Source organism: Haliotis asinina, chromosome 14, assembly GCF_037392515.1.
Source record: "Haliotis asinina isolate JCU_RB_2024 chromosome 14, JCU_Hal_asi_v2, whole genome shotgun sequence".
Classification (NCBI taxonomy): domain Eukaryota; kingdom Metazoa; phylum Mollusca; class Gastropoda; order Lepetellida; family Haliotidae; genus Haliotis; species Haliotis asinina.
The window spans coordinates 31299467-31315008 of record NC_090293.1 but is presented as its reverse complement, the minus strand read 5'-3'; the positions used below and the strand labels follow the sequence as shown (position 1 = coordinate 31315008).

At 40.3% G+C, this 15542-nt stretch overlaps 22 non-coding genes across 22 annotated transcripts; all 22 read left to right on the top strand.

Moving 5' to 3' along the window:
- The first annotated feature begins 452 nt into the window (after positions 1-452).
- Trnae-cuc (transfer RNA glutamic acid (anticodon CUC)) lies at positions 453-524 on the top strand. Its single transcript has one exon. It is a non-coding gene; the product is annotated as a tRNA-Glu (tRNA).
- A 622-nt stretch (positions 525-1146) lies between these two features.
- On the top strand, positions 1147-1218 carry Trnae-cuc (transfer RNA glutamic acid (anticodon CUC)). Its single transcript has one exon. It is a non-coding gene; the product is annotated as a tRNA-Glu (tRNA).
- Positions 1219-1867: 649 nt separating this feature from the next.
- Positions 1868-1939, top strand: Trnae-cuc (transfer RNA glutamic acid (anticodon CUC)). The gene has a single exon. It is a non-coding gene; the product is annotated as a tRNA-Glu (tRNA).
- Positions 1940-2561: 622 nt separating this feature from the next.
- Trnae-cuc (transfer RNA glutamic acid (anticodon CUC)) lies at positions 2562-2633 on the top strand. The gene has a single exon. It is a non-coding gene; the product is annotated as a tRNA-Glu (tRNA).
- A 649-nt stretch (positions 2634-3282) lies between these two features.
- Trnae-cuc (transfer RNA glutamic acid (anticodon CUC)) lies at positions 3283-3354 on the top strand. Its single transcript has one exon. It is a non-coding gene; the product is annotated as a tRNA-Glu (tRNA).
- Positions 3355-3975: 621 nt separating this feature from the next.
- On the top strand, positions 3976-4047 carry Trnae-cuc (transfer RNA glutamic acid (anticodon CUC)). The gene has a single exon. It is a non-coding gene; the product is annotated as a tRNA-Glu (tRNA).
- Positions 4048-4696: 649 nt separating this feature from the next.
- Trnae-cuc (transfer RNA glutamic acid (anticodon CUC)) lies at positions 4697-4768 on the top strand. The gene has a single exon. It is a non-coding gene; the product is annotated as a tRNA-Glu (tRNA).
- A 622-nt stretch (positions 4769-5390) lies between these two features.
- Trnae-cuc (transfer RNA glutamic acid (anticodon CUC)) lies at positions 5391-5462 on the top strand. The gene has a single exon. It is a non-coding gene; the product is annotated as a tRNA-Glu (tRNA).
- Positions 5463-6111: 649 nt separating this feature from the next.
- On the top strand, positions 6112-6183 carry Trnae-cuc (transfer RNA glutamic acid (anticodon CUC)). Its single transcript has one exon. It is a non-coding gene; the product is annotated as a tRNA-Glu (tRNA).
- A 623-nt stretch (positions 6184-6806) lies between these two features.
- On the top strand, positions 6807-6878 carry Trnae-cuc (transfer RNA glutamic acid (anticodon CUC)). The gene has a single exon. It is a non-coding gene; the product is annotated as a tRNA-Glu (tRNA).
- A 648-nt stretch (positions 6879-7526) lies between these two features.
- Positions 7527-7598, top strand: Trnae-cuc (transfer RNA glutamic acid (anticodon CUC)). The gene has a single exon. It is a non-coding gene; the product is annotated as a tRNA-Glu (tRNA).
- A 622-nt stretch (positions 7599-8220) lies between these two features.
- Positions 8221-8292, top strand: Trnae-cuc (transfer RNA glutamic acid (anticodon CUC)). Its single transcript has one exon. It is a non-coding gene; the product is annotated as a tRNA-Glu (tRNA).
- Positions 8293-8941: 649 nt separating this feature from the next.
- Trnae-cuc (transfer RNA glutamic acid (anticodon CUC)) lies at positions 8942-9013 on the top strand. Its single transcript has one exon. It is a non-coding gene; the product is annotated as a tRNA-Glu (tRNA).
- Positions 9014-9636: 623 nt separating this feature from the next.
- Positions 9637-9708, top strand: Trnae-cuc (transfer RNA glutamic acid (anticodon CUC)). Its single transcript has one exon. It is a non-coding gene; the product is annotated as a tRNA-Glu (tRNA).
- A 649-nt stretch (positions 9709-10357) lies between these two features.
- Positions 10358-10429, top strand: Trnae-cuc (transfer RNA glutamic acid (anticodon CUC)). The gene has a single exon. It is a non-coding gene; the product is annotated as a tRNA-Glu (tRNA).
- Positions 10430-11052: 623 nt separating this feature from the next.
- Positions 11053-11124, top strand: Trnae-cuc (transfer RNA glutamic acid (anticodon CUC)). The gene has a single exon. It is a non-coding gene; the product is annotated as a tRNA-Glu (tRNA).
- A 648-nt stretch (positions 11125-11772) lies between these two features.
- Positions 11773-11844, top strand: Trnae-cuc (transfer RNA glutamic acid (anticodon CUC)). Its single transcript has one exon. It is a non-coding gene; the product is annotated as a tRNA-Glu (tRNA).
- A 623-nt stretch (positions 11845-12467) lies between these two features.
- Positions 12468-12539, top strand: Trnae-cuc (transfer RNA glutamic acid (anticodon CUC)). The gene has a single exon. It is a non-coding gene; the product is annotated as a tRNA-Glu (tRNA).
- A 648-nt stretch (positions 12540-13187) lies between these two features.
- Positions 13188-13259, top strand: Trnae-cuc (transfer RNA glutamic acid (anticodon CUC)). Its single transcript has one exon. It is a non-coding gene; the product is annotated as a tRNA-Glu (tRNA).
- A 622-nt stretch (positions 13260-13881) lies between these two features.
- Positions 13882-13953, top strand: Trnae-cuc (transfer RNA glutamic acid (anticodon CUC)). The gene has a single exon. It is a non-coding gene; the product is annotated as a tRNA-Glu (tRNA).
- Positions 13954-14602: 649 nt separating this feature from the next.
- Positions 14603-14674, top strand: Trnae-cuc (transfer RNA glutamic acid (anticodon CUC)). Its single transcript has one exon. It is a non-coding gene; the product is annotated as a tRNA-Glu (tRNA).
- A 623-nt stretch (positions 14675-15297) lies between these two features.
- Trnae-cuc (transfer RNA glutamic acid (anticodon CUC)) lies at positions 15298-15369 on the top strand. Its single transcript has one exon. It is a non-coding gene; the product is annotated as a tRNA-Glu (tRNA).
- Positions 15370-15542: the final 173 nt, after the last annotated feature.

Here is a 15542-nt window from a genome sequence, read left to right as displayed (position 1 = left end):
ACTTTCGACAATGTGTAGACTCATTCTTATCTTGTGTGTCATTGTTGTGCTGTTCTGTGTAGACTTTATGTTGTGTGTCATTGTTTTACTGATTTGTCAATGGACATTTTGTAAATATACCTATGTGCATGTGTATAGTAAGTGAGTGCGTATTTCCTACATGCAAGGTAAACAACATTGCTGTCAATGTATATAAAATACTAAGTAAATGTCATATATGCGAGAGTGCGCCTTGTTATTAGATAGGACAAATTGTATGGATAACTTGTTGGAGTGGCATGTTATTAGATGACTAAAAGTCTAAATCATTCTTCATTTCAATGTAAGGCGAAGAGACTTATACTCTTCACTGTCGTTGTTTCAAAGGGGCAGTTCTGTTCCATTTATGGATGTGACCTTGCCCTGATTTTCGAAGAGACATGTCAATCTTATGTCCAGATATACCATCAGTGTCCCAGGTGGTCTAGTGGTTAGGATTTGGCGCTCTCACCGCCACGGCCGGGGTTCGATTCCCCGTCTGGGAAGTAACTTTTTTCCATTTTAAGATTTGGGAATAATTTGGCTGGAGTCAGCCACAACGCCTTAATTGCTCTACATTGTGTGTATTGCCCTCACTCTACAACATACGTAACAACACACCTAAATACTACTTTGCTATCTAGTTCCATTGGAGAAAAGGTGTACTGTTCACATACTTCACTTCGCTATAAACACAAAAAAAGAATCTCGGCACTCCGATTGTCCCATAAATAAGTGAAAAGGCATATTTGAGACTCACCAATATTGAAGAATATTTCAGCATCAATTGCTGTACGTGTCATACTACAAAATGAAATCCTCCGAATAAAATCCATGCCTTCTCTGTCCTGGACAAGAGTAGACTCGGCGGGTTCCTTGCTTAATTTGGCACATGCAACATGAGTGTCTCATGGCAATGTGGAAGCCACAGCTATTATTCATTCCAAGGGTGAACTGCACCCAAGCCTTCCTCTACAATTAATTCATTTACGATTGAAACTATATTGGAAGTAAGAAAAGAGAGACAGAAGGAAGAGTGCATGGGTAAGTGTCATCTTGGAAATATCACGTTGTGGCAACATGTTCCTACTTGAAGCAATACCTTGCTCCATCCCTAACATTGCAAGGTCCCAGGTGGTCTAGTGGTTAGGATTTGGCGCTCTCACCGCCACGGCCGGGGTTCGATTCCCCGTCTGGGAAGTACATTTTTCGCATATTTTTTTCTCAGTATTTATCAACTCCTCCTCACGTTTCATTCAGTTCAGCCGGAATTTCACTTTGCCTCTTTTTTTCGCAAGAAAACTAAGCCCAAACACTGTCACTGTAAAGGACGTCCACACAGTTCTTATATACAATTAACACTTGCACATCATAAGTATATATTTGTGTACATCCTTACTTTCGACAATGTGTAGACTCATTCTTATCTTGTGTGTCATTGTTGTGCTGTTCTGTGTAGACTTTATGTTGTGTGTCATTGTTTTACTGATTTGTCAATGGACATTTTGTAAATATACCTATGTGCATGTGTATAGTAAGTGAGTGCGTATTTCCTACATGCAAGGTAAACAACATTGCTGTCAATGTATATAAAATACTAAGTAAATGTCATATATGCGAGAGTGCGCCTTGTTATTAGATAGGACAAATTGTATGGATAACTTGTTGGAGTGGCATGTTATTAGATGACTAAAAGTCTAAATCATTCTTCATTTCAATGTAAGGCGAAGAGACTTATACTCTTCACTGTCGTTGTTTCAAAGGGGCAGTTCTGTTCCATTTATGGATGTGACCTTGCCCTGATTTTCGAAGAGACATGTCAATCTTATGTCCAGATATACCATCAGTGTCCCAGGTGGTCTAGTGGTTAGGATTTGGCGCTCTCACCGCCACGGCCGGGGTTCGATTCCCCGTCTGGGAAGTAACTTTTTTCCATTTTAAGATTTGGGAATAATTTGGCTGGAGTCAGCCACAACGCCTTAATTGCTCTACATTGTGTGTATTGCCCTCACTCTACAACATACGTAACAACACACCTAAATACTACTTTGCTATCTAGTTCCATTGGAGAAAAGGTGTACTGTTCACATACTTCACTTCGCTATAAACACAAAAAAAGAATCTCGGCACTCCGATTGTCCCATAAATAAGTGAAAAGGCATATTTGAGACTCACCAATATTGAAGAATATTTCAGCATCAATTGCTGTACGTGTCATACTACAAAATGAAATCCTCCGAATAAAATCCATGCCTTCTCTGTCCTGGACAAGAGTAGACTCGGCGGGTTCCTTGCTTAATTTGGCACATGCAACATGAGTGTCTCATGGCAATGTGGAAGCCACAGCTATTATTCATTCCAAGGGTGAACTGCACCCAAGCCTTCCTCTACAATTAATTCATTTACGATTGAAACTATATTGGAAGTAAGAAAAGAGAGACAGAAGGAAGAGTGCATGGGTAAGTGGCATCTAGGAAATATCACGTTGTGGCAACATGTTCCTACTTGAAGCAATACCTTGCTCCATCCCTAACATTGCAAGGTCCCAGGTGGTCTAGTGGTTAGGATTTGGCGCTCTCACCGCCACGGCCGGGGTTCGATTCCCCGTCTGGGAAGTACATTTTTCGCATATTTTTTTCTCAGTATTTATCAACTCCTCCTCACGTTTCATTCAGTTCAGCCGGAATTTCACTTTGCCTCTTTTTTTCGCAAGAAAACTAAGCCCAAACACTGTCACTGTAAAGGACGTCCACACAGTTCTTATATACAATTAACACTTGCACATCATAAGTATATATTTGTGTACATCCTTACTTTCGACAATGTGTAGACTCATTCTTATCTTGTGTGTCATTGTTGTGCTGTTCTGTGTAGACTTTATGTTGTGTGTCATTGTTTTACTGATTTATCAATGGACATTTTGTAAATATACCTATGTGCATGTGTATAGTAAGTGAGTGCGTATTTCCTACATGCAAGGTAAACAACATTGCTGTCAATGTATATAAAATACTAAGTAAATGTCATATATGCGAGAGTGCGCCTTGTTATTAGATAGGACAAATTGTATGGATAACTTGTTGGAGTGGCATGTTATTAGATGACTAAAAGTCTAAATCATTCTTCATTTCAATGTAAGGCGAAGAGACTTATACTCTTCACTGTCGTTGTTTCAAAGGGGCAGTTCTGTTGCATCTATGGATGTGACCTTGCCCTGATTTTCGAAGAGACATGTCAATCTTATGTCCAGATATACCATCAGTGTCCCAGGTGGTCTAGTGGTTAGGATTTGGCGCTCTCACCGCCACGGCCGGGGTTCGATTCCCCGTCTGGGAAGTAACTTTTTTCCATTTTAAGATTTGGGAATAATTTGGCTGGAGTCAGCCACAACGCCTTAATTGCTCTACATTGTGTGTATTGCCCTCACTCTACAACATACGTAACAACACACCTAAATACTACTTTGCTATCTAGTTCCATTGGAGGAAAGGTGTACTGTTCACATACTTCACTTCGCTATAAACACAAAAAAGCATCTCGGCACTCCGATTGTCCCATAAATAAGTGAAAAGGCATATTTGAGACTCACCAATATTGAAGAATATTTCAGCATCAATTGCTGTACGTGTCATACTACAAAATGAAATCCTCCGAATAAAATCCATGCCTTCTCTGTCCTGGACAAGAGTAGACTCGGCGGGTTCCTTGCTTAATTTGGCACATGCAACATGAGTGTCTCATGGCAATGTGGAAGCCACAGCTATTATTCATTCCAAGGGTGAACTGCACCCAAGCCTTCCTCTACAATTAATTCATTTACGATTGAAACTATATTGGAAGTAAGAAAAGAGAGACAGAAGGAAGAGTGCATGGGTAAGTGTCATCTAGGAAATATCACGTTGTGGCAACATGTTCCTACTTGAAGCAATACCTTGCTCCATCCCTAACATTGCAAGGTCCCAGGTGGTCTAGTGGTTAGGATTTGGCGCTCTCACCGCCACGGCCGGGGTTCGATTCCCCGTCTGGGAAGTACATTTTTCGCATATTTTTTTCTCAGTATTTATCAACTCCTCCTCACGTTTCATTCAGTTCAGCCGGAATTTCACTTTGCCTCTTTTTTTCGCAAGAAAACTAAGCCCAAACACTGTCACTGTAAAGGACGTCCACACAGTTCTTATATACAATTAACACTTGCACATCATAAGTATATATTTGTGTACATCCTTACTTTCGACAATGTGTAGACTCATTCTTATCTTGTGTGTCATTGTTGTGCTGTTCTGTGTAGACTTTATGTTGTGTGTCATTGTTTTACTGATTTATCAATGGACATTTTGTAAATATACCTATGTGCATGTGTATAGTAAGTGAGTGCGTATTTCCTACATGCAAGGTAAACAACATTGCTGTCAATGTATATAAAATACTAAGTAAATGTCATATATGCGAGAGTACGCCTTGTTATTAGATAGGACAAATTGTATGGATAACTTGTTGGAGTGGCATGTTATTAGATGACTAAAAGTCTAAATCATTCTTCATTTCAATGTAAGGCGAAGAGACTTATACTCTTCACTGTCGTTGTTTCAAAGGGGCAGTTCTGTTGCATCTATGGATGTGACCTTGCCCTGATTATCGAAGAGACATGTCAATCTTATGTCCAGATATACCATCAGTGTCCCAGGTGGTCTAGTGGTTAGGATTTGGCGCTCTCACCGCCACGGCCGGGGTTCGATTCCCCGTCTGGGAAGTAACTTTTTTCCATTTTAAGATTTGGGAATAATTTGGCTGGAGTCAGCCACAACGCCTTAATTGCTCTACATTGTGTGTATTGCCCTCACTCTACAACATACGTAACAACACACCTAAATACTACTTTGCTATCTAGTTCCATTGGAGAAAAGGTGTACTGTTCACATACTTCACTTCGCTATAAACACAAAAAAAGCATCTCGGCACTCCGATTGTCCCATAAATAAGTGAAAAGGCATATTTGAGACTCACCAATATTGAAGAATATTTCAGCATCAATTGCTGTACGTGTCATACTACAAAATGAAATCCTCCGAATAAAATCCATGCCTTCTCTGTCCTGGACAAGAGTAGACTCGGCGGGTTCCTTGCTTAATTTGGCACATGCAACATGAGTGTCTCATGGCAATGTGGAAGCCACAGCTATTATTCATTCCAAGGGTGAACTGCACCCAAGCCTTCCTCTACAATTAATTCATTTACGATTGAAACTATATTGGAAGTAAGAAAAGAGAGACAGAAGGAAGAGTGCATGGGTAAGTGTCATCTAGGAAATATCACGTTGTGGCAACATGTTCCTACTTGAAGCAATACCTTGCTCCATCCCTAACATTGCAAGGTCCCAGGTGGTCTAGTGGTTAGGATTTGGCGCTCTCACCGCCACGGCCGGGGTTCGATTCCCCGTCTGGGAAGTACATTTTTCGCATATTTTTTTCTCAGTATTTATCAACTCCTCCTCACGTTTCATTCAGTTCAGCCGGAATTTCACTTTGCCTCTTTTTTTCGCAAGAAAACTAAGCCCAAACACTGTCACTGTAAAGGACGTCCACACAGTTCTTATATACAATTAACACTTGCACATCATAAGTATATATTTGTGTACATCCTTTCTTTCGACAATGTGTAGACTCATTCTTATCTTGTGTGTCATTGTTGTGCTGTTCTGTGTAGACTTTATGTTGTGTGTCATTGTTTTACTGATTTATCAATGGACATTTTGTAAATATACCTATGTGCATGTGTATAGTAAGTGAGTGCGTATTTCCTACATGCAAGGTAAACAACATTGCTGTCAATGTATATAAAATACTAAGTAAATGTCATATATGCGAGAGTGCGCCTTGTTATTAGATAGGACAAATTGTATGGATAACTTGTTGGAGTGGCATGTTATTAGATGACTAAAAGTCTAAATCATTCTTCATTTCAATGTAAGGCGAAGAGACTTATACTCTTCACTGTCGTTGTTTCAAAGGGGCAGTTCTGTTCCATTTATGGATGTGACCTTGCCCTGATTTTCGAAGAGACATGTCAATCTTATGTCCAGATATACCATCAGTGTCCCAGGTGGTCTAGTGGTTAGGATTTGGCGCTCTCACCGCCACGGCCGGGGTTCGATTCCCCGTCTGGGAAGTAACTTTTTTCCATTTTAAGATTTGGGAATAATTTGGCTGGAGTCAGCCACAACGCCTTAATTGCTCTACATTGTGTGTATTGCCCTCACTCTACAACATACGTAACAACACACCTAAATACTACTTTGCTATCTAGTTCCATTGGAGAAAAGGTGTACTGTTCACATACTTCACTTCGCTATAAACACAAAAAAAAGCATCTCGGCACTCCGATTGTCCCATAAATAAGTGAAAAGGCATATTTGAGACTCACCAATATTGAAGAATATTTCAGCATCAATTGCTGTACGTGTCATACTACAAAATGAAATCCTCCGAATAAAATCCATGCCTTCTCTGTCCTGGACAAGAGTAGACTCGGCGGGTTCCTTGCTTAATTTGGCACATGCAACATGAGTGTCTCATGGCAATGTGGAAGCCACAGCTATTATTCATTCCAAGGGTGAATTGCACCCAAGCCTTCCTCTACAATTAATTCATTTACGATTGAAACTATATTGGAAGTAAGAAAAGAGAGACAGAAGGAAGAGTGCATGGGTAAGTGTCATCTAGGAAATATCACGTTGTGGCAACATGTTCCTACTTGAAGCAATACCTTGCTCCATCCCTAACATTGCAAGGTCCCAGGTGGTCTAGTGGTTAGGATTTGGCGCTCTCACCGCCACGGCCGGGGTTCGATTCCCCGTCTGGGAAGTACATTTTTCGCATATTTTTTTCTCAGTATTTATCAACTCCTCCTCACGTTTCATTCAGTTCAGCCGGAATTTCACTTTGCCTCTTTTTTCGCAAGAAAACTAAGCCCAAACACTGTCACTGTAAAGGACGTCCACACAGTTCTTATATACAATTAACACTTGCACATCATAAGTATATATTTGTGTACATCCTTACTTTCGACAATGTGTAGACTCATTCTTATCTTGTGTGTCATTGTTGTGCTGTTCTGTGTAGACTTTATGTTGTGTGTCATTGTTTTACTGATTTATCAATGGACATTTTGTAAATATACCTATGTGCATGTGTATAGTAAGTGAGTGCGTATTTCCTACATGCAAGGTAAACAACATTGCTGTCAATGTATATAAAATACTAAGTAAATGTCATATATGCGAGAGTGCGCCTTGTTATTAGATAGGACAAATTGTATGGATAACTTGTTGGAGTGGCATGTTATTAGATGACTAAAAGTCTAAATCATTCTTCATTTCAATGTAAGGCGAAGAGACTTATACTCTTCACTGTCGTTGTTTCAAAGGGGCAGTTCTGTTGCATCTATGGATGTGACCTTGCCCTGATTATCGAAGAGACATGTCAATCTTATGTCCAGATATACCATCAGTGTCCCAGGTGGTCTAGTGGTTAGGATTTGGCGCTCTCACCGCCACGGCCGGGGTTCGATTCCCCGCCTGGGAAGTAACTTTTTTCCATTTTAAGATTTGGGAATAATTTGGCTGGAGTCAGCCACAACGCCTTAATTGCTCTACATTGTGTGTATTGCCCTCACTCTACAACATACGTAACAACACACCTAAATACTACTTTGCTATCTAGTTCCATTGGAGAAAAGGTGTACTGTTCACATACTTCACTTCGCTATAAACACAAAAAAAGCATCTCGGCACTCCGATTGTCCCATAAATAAGTGAAAAGGCATATTTGAGACTCACCAATATTGAAGAATATTTCAGCATCAATTGCTGTACGTGTCATACTACAAAATGAAATCCTCCGAATAAAATCCATGCCTTCTCTGTCCTGGACAAGAGTAGACTCGGCGGGTTCCTTGCTTAATTTGGCACATGCAACATGAGTGTCTCATGGCAATGTGGAAGCCACAGCTATTATTCATTCCAAGGGTGAACTGCACCCAAGCCTTCCTCTACAATTAATTCATTTACGATTGAAACTATATTGGAAGTAAGAAAAGAGAGACAGAAGGAAGAGTGCATGGGTAAGTGTCATCTAGGAAATATCACGTTGTGGCAACATGTTCCTACTTGAAGCAATACCTTGCTCCATCCCTAACATTGCAAGGTCCCAGGTGGTCTAGTGGTTAGGATTTGGCGCTCTCACCGCCACGGCCGGGGTTCGATTCCCCGTCTGGGAAGTACATTTTTCGCATATTTTTTTCTCAGTATTTATCAACTCCTCCTCACGTTTCATTCAGTTCAGCCGGAATTTCACTTTGCCTCTTTTTTTCGCAAGAAAACTAAGCCCAAACACTGTCACTGTAAAGGACGTCCACACAGTTCTTATATACAATTAACACTTGCACATCATAAGTATATATTTGTGTACATCCTTTCTTTCGACAATGTGTAGACTCATTCTTATCTTGTGTGTCATTGTTGTGCTGTTCTGTGTAGACTTTATGTTGTGTGTCATTGTTTTACTGATTTATCAATGGACATTTTGTAAATATACCTATGTGCATGTGTATAGTAAGTGAGTGCGTATTTCCTACATGCAAGGTAAACAACATTGCTGTCAATGTATATAAAATACTAAGTAAATGTCATATATGCGAGAGTGCGCCTTGTTATTAGATAGGACAAATTGTATGGATAACTTGTTGGAGTGGCATGTTATTAGATGACTAAAAGTCTAAATCATTCTTCATTTCAATGTAAGGCGAAGAGACTTATACTCTTCACTGTCGTTGTTTCAAAGGGGCAGTTCTGTTCCATTTATGGATGTGACCTTGCCCTGATTTTCGAAGAGACATGTCAATCTTATGTCCAGATATACCATCAGTGTCCCAGGTGGTCTAGTGGTTAGGATTTGGCGCTCTCACCGCCACGGCCGGGGTTCGATTCCCCGTCTGGGAAGTAACTTTTTTCCATTTTAAGATTTGGGAATAATTTGGCTGGAGTCAGCCACAACGCCTTAATTGCTCTACATTGTGTGTATTGCCCTCACTCTACAACATACGTAACAACACACCTAAATACTACTTTGCTATCTAGTTCCATTGGAGAAAAGGTGTACTGTTCACATACTTCACTTCGCTATAAACACAAAAAAAAGCATCTCGGCACTCCGATTGTCCCATAAATAAGTGAAAAGGCATATTTGAGACTCACCAATATTGAAGAATATTTCAGCATCAATTGCTGTACGTGTCATACTACAAAATGAAATCCTCCGAATAAAATCCATGCCTTCTCTGTCCTGGACAAGAGTAGACTCGGCGGGTTCCTTGCTTAATTTGGCACATGCAACATGAGTGTCTCATGGCAATGTGGAAGCCACAGCTATTATTCATTCCAAGGGTGAACTGCACCCAAGCCTTCCTCTACAATTAATTCATTTACGATTGAAACTATATTGGAAGTAAGAAAAGAGAGACAGAAGGAAGAGTGCATGGGTAAGTGTCATCTAGGAAATATCACGTTGTGGCAACATGTTCCTACTTGAAGCAATACCTTGCTCCATCCCTAACATTGCAAGGTCCCAGGTGGTCTAGTGGTTAGGATTTGGCGCTCTCACCGCCACGGCCGGGGTTCGATTCCCCGTCTGGGAAGTACATTTTTCGCATATTTTTTTCTCAGTATTTATCAACTCCTCCTCACGTTTCATTCAGTTCAGCCGGAATTTCACTTTGCCTCTTTTTTTCGCAAGAAAACTAAGCCCAAACACTGTCACTGTAAAGGACGTCCACACAGTTCTTATATACAATTAACACTTGCACATCATAAGTATATATTTGTGTACATCCTTTCTTTCGACAATGTGTAGACTCATTCTTATCTTGTGTGTCATTGTTGTGCTGTTCTGTGTAGACTTTATGTTGTGTGTCATTGTTTTACTGATTTATCAATGGACATTTTGTAAATATACCTATGTGCATGTGTATAGTAAGTGAGTGCGTATTTCCTACATGCAAGGTAAACAACATTGCTGTCAATGTATATAAAATACTAAGTAAATGTCATATATGCGAGAGTGCGCCTTGTTATTAGATAGGACAAATTGTATGGATAACTTGTTGGAGTGGCATGTTATTAGATGACTAAAAGTCTAAATCATTCTTCATTTCAATGTAAGGCGAAGAGACTTATACTCTTCACTGTCGTTGTTTCAAAGGGGCAGTTCTGTTCCATTTATGGATGTGACCTTGCCCTGATTTTCGAAGAGACATGTCAATCTTATGTCCAGATATACCATCAGTGTCCCAGGTGGTCTAGTGGTTAGGATTTGGCGCTCTCACCGCCACGGCCGGGGTTCGATTCCCCGTCTGGGAAGTAACTTTTTTCCATTTTAAGATTTGGGAATAATTTGGCTGGAGTCAGCCACAACGCCTTAATTGCTCTACATTGTGTGTATTGCCCTCACTCTACAACATACGTAACAACACACCTAAATACTACTTTGCTATCTAGTTCCATTGGAGAAAAGGTGTACTGTTCACATACTTCACTTCGCTATAAACACAAAAAAAAGCATCTCGGCACTCCGATTGTCCCATAAATAAGTGAAAAGGCATATTTGAGACTCACCAATATTGAAGAATATTTCAGCATCAATTGCTGTACGTGTCATACTACAAAATGAAATCCTCCGAATAAAATCCATGCCTTCTCTGTCCTGGACAAGAGTAGACTCGGCGGGTTCCTTGCTTAATTTGGCACATGCAACATGAGTGTCTCATGGCAATGTGGAAGCCACAGCTATTATTCATTCCAAGGGTGAACTGCACCCAAGCCTTCCTCTACAATTAATTCATTTACGATTGAAACTATATTGGAAGTAAGAAAAGAGAGACAGAAGGAAGAGTGCATGGGTAAGTGTCATCTAGGAAATATCACGTTGTGGCAACATGTTCCTACTTGAAGCAATACCTTGCTCCATCCCTAACATTGCAAGGTCCCAGGTGGTCTAGTGGTTAGGATTTGGCGCTCTCACCGCCACGGCCGGGGTTCGATTCCCCGTCTGGGAAGTACATTTTTCGCATATTTTTTTCTCAGTATTTATCAACTCCTCCTCACGTTTCATTCAGTTCAGCCGGAATTTCACTTTGCCTCTTTTTTCGCAAGAAAACTAAGCCCAAACACTGTCACTGTAAAGGACGTCCACACAGTTCTTATATACAATTAACACTTGCACATCATAAGTATATATTTGTGTACATCCTTACTTTCGACAATGTGTAGACTCATTCTTATCTTGTGTGTCATTGTTGTGCTGTTCTGTGTAGACTTTATGTTGTGTGTCATTGTTTTACTGATTTATCAATGGACATTTTGTAAATATACCTATGTGCATGTGTATAGTAAGTGAGTGCGTATTTCCTACATGCAAGGTAAACAACATTGCTGTCAATGTATATAAAATACTAAGTAAATGTCATATATGCGAGAGTGCGCCTTGTTATTAGATAGGACAAATTGTATGGATAACTTGTTGGAGTGGCATGTTATTAGATGACTAAAAGTCTAAATCATTCTTCATTTCAATGTAAGGCGAAGAGACTTATACTCTTCACTGTCGTTGTTTCAAAGGGGCAGTTCTGTTCCATTTATGGATGTGACCTTGCCCTGATTTTCGAAGAGACATGTCAATCTTATGTCCAGATATACCATCAGTGTCCCAGGTGGTCTAGTGGTTAGGATTTGGCGCTCTCACCGCCACGGCCGGGGTTCGATTCCCCGTCTGGGAAGTAACTTTTTTCCATTTTAAGATTTGGGAATAATTTGGCTGGAGTCAGCCACAACGCCTTAATTGCTCTACATTGTGTGTATTGCCCTCACTCTACAACATACGTAACAACACACCTAAATACTACTTTGCTATCTAGTTCCATTGGAGAAAAGGTGTACTGTTCACATACTTCACTTCGCTATAAACACAAAAAAAAGCATCTCGGCACTCCGATTGTCCCATAAATAAGTGAAAAGGCATATTTGAGACTCACCAATATTGAAGAATATTTCAGCATCAATTGCTGTACGTGTCATACTACAAAATGAAATCCTCCGAATAAAATCCATGCCTTCTCTGTCCTGGACAAGAGTAGACTCGGCGGGTTCCTTGCTTAATTTGGCACATGCAACATGAGTGTCTCATGGCAATGTGGAAGCCACAGCTATTATTCATTCCAAGGGTGAACTGCACCCAAGCCTTCCTCTACAATTAATTCATTTACGATTGAAACTATATTGGAAGTAAGAAAAGAGAGACAGAAGGAAGAGTGCATGGGTAAGTGTCATCTAGGAAATATCACGTTGTGGCAACATGTTCCTACTTGAAGCAATACCTTGCTCCATCCCTAACATTGCAAGGTCCCAGGTGGTCTAGTGGTTAGGATTTGGCGCTCTCACCGCCACGGCCGGGGTTCGATTCCCCGTCTGGGAAGTACATTTTTCGCATATTTTTTTCTCAGTATTTATCAACTCCTCCTCACGTTTCATTCAGTTCAGCCGGAATTTCACTTTGCCTCTTTTTTCGCAAGAAAACTAAGCCCAAACACTGTCACTGTAAAGGACGTCCACACAGTTCTTATATACAATTAACACTTGCACATCATAAGTATATATTTGTGTACATCCTTACTTTCGACAATGTGTAGACTCATTCTTATCTTGTGTGTCATTGTTGTGCTGTTCTGTGTAGACTTTATGTTGTGTGTCATTGTTTTACTGATTTATCAATGGACATTTTGTAAATATACCTATGTGCATGTGTATAGTAAGTGAGTGCGTATTTCCTACATGCAAGGTAAACAACATTGCTGTCAATGTATATAAAATACTAAGTAAATGTCATATATGCGAGAGTGCGCCTTGTTATTAGATAGGACAAATTGTATGGATAACTTGTTGGAGTGGCATGTTATTAGATGACTAAAAGTCTAAATCATTCTTCATTTCAATGTAAGGCGAAGAGACTTATACTCTTCACTGTCGTTGTTTCAAAGGGGCAGTTCTGTTGCATCTATGGATGTGACCTTGCCCTGATTATCGAAGAGACATGTCAATCTTATGTCCAGATATACCATCAGTGTCCCAGGTGGTCTAGTGGTTAGGATTTGGCGCTCTCACCGCCACGGCCGGGGTTCGATTCCCCGCCTGGGAAGTAACTTTTTTCCATTTTAAGATTTGGGAATAATTTGGCTGGAGTCAGCCACAACGCCTTAATTGCTCTACATTGTGTGTATTGCCCTCACTCTACAACATACGTAACAACACACCTAAATACTACTTTGCTATCTAGTTCCATTGGAGAAAAGGTGTACTGTTCACATACTTCACTTCGCTATAAACACAAAAAAAGCATCTCGGCACTCCGATTGTCCCATAAATAAGTGAAAAGGCATATTTGAGACTCACCAATATTGAAGAATATTTCAGCATCAATTGCTGTACGTGTCATACTACAAAATGAAATCCTCCGAATAAAATCCATGCCTTCTCTGTCCTGGACAAGAGTAGACTCGGCGGGTTCCTTGCTTAATTTGGCACATGCAACATGAGTGTCTCATGGCAATGTGGAAGCCACAGCTATTATTCATTCCAAGGGTGAACTGCACCCAAGCCTTCCTCTACAATTAATTCATTTACGATTGAAACTATATTGGAAGTAAGAAAAGAGAGACAGAAGGAAGAGTGCATGGGTAAGTGTCATCTAGGAAATATCACGTTGTGGCAACATGTTCCTACTTGAAGCAATACCTTGCTCCATCCCTAACATTGCAAGGTCCCAGGTGGTCTAGTGGTTAGGATTTGGCGCTCTCACCGCCACGGCCGGGGTTCGATTCCCCGTCTGGGAAGTACATTTTTCGCATATTTTTTTCTCAGTATTTATCAACTCCTCCTCACGTTTCATTCAGTTCAGCCGGAATTTCACTTTGCCTCTTTTTTTCGCAAGAAAACTAAGCCCAAACACTGTCACTGTAAAGGACGTCCACACAGTTCTTATATACAATTAACACTTGCACATCATAAGTATATATTTGTGTACATCCTTTCTTTCGACAATGTGTAGACTCATTCTTATCTTGTGTGTCATTGTTGTGCTGTTCTGTGTAGACTTTATGTTGTGTGTCATTGTTTTACTGATTTATCAATGGACATTTTGTAAATATACCTATGTGCATGTGTATAGTAAGTGAGTGCGTATTTCCTACATGCAAGGTAAACAACATTGCTGTCAATGTATATAAAATACTAAGTAAATGTCATATATGCGAGAGTGCGCCTTGTTATTAGATAGGACAAATTGTATGGATAACTTGTTGGAGTGGCATGTTATTAGATGACTAAAAGTCTAAATCATTCTTCATTTCAATGTAAGGCGAAGAGACTTATACTCTTCACTGTCGTTGTTTCAAAGGGGCAGTTCTGTTCCATTTATGGATGTGACCTTGCCCTGATTTTCGAAGAGACATGTCAATCTTATGTCCAGATATACCATCAGTGTCCCAGGTGGTCTAGTGGTTAGGATTTGGCGCTCTCACCGCCACGGCCGGGGTTCGATTCCCCGTCTGGGAAGTAACTTTTTTCCATTTTAAGATTTGGGAATAATTTGGCTGGAGTCAGCCACAACGCCTTAATTGCTCTACATTGTGTGTATTGCCCTCACTCTACAACATACGTAACAACACACCTAAATACTACTTTGCTATCTAGTTCCATTGGAGAAAAGGTGTACTGTTCACATACTTCACTTCGCTATAAACACAAAAAAAAGCATCTCGGCACTCCGATTGTCCCATAAATAAGTGAAAAGGCATATTTGAGACTCACCAATATTGAAGAATATTTCAGCATCAATTGCTGTACGTGTCATACTACAAAATGAAATCCTCCGAATAAAATCCATGCCTTCTCTGTCCTGGACAAGAGTAGACTCGGCGGGTTCCTTGCTTAATTTGGCACATGCAACATGAGTGTCTCATGGCAATGTGGAAGCCACAGCTATTATTCATTCCAAGGGTGAACTGCACCCAAGCCTTCCTCTACAATTAATTCATTTACGATTGAAACTATATTGGAAGTAAGAAAAGAGAGACAGAAGGAAGAGTGCATGGGTAAGTGTCATCTAGGAAATATCACGTTGTGGCAACATGTTCCTACTTGAAGCAAAACCTTGCTCCATCCCTAACATTGCAAGGTCCCAGGTGGTCTAGTGGTTAGGATTTGGCGCTCTCACCGCCACGGCCGGGGTTCGATTCCCCGTCTGGGAAGTACATTTTTCGCATATTTTTTTCTCAGTATTTATCAACTCCTCCTCACGTTTCATTCAGTTCAGCCGGAATTTCACTTTGCCTCTTTTTTTCGCAAGAAAACTAAGCCCAAACACTGTCACTGTAAAGGACGTCCACACAGTTCTTATATACAATTAACACTTGCACATCAT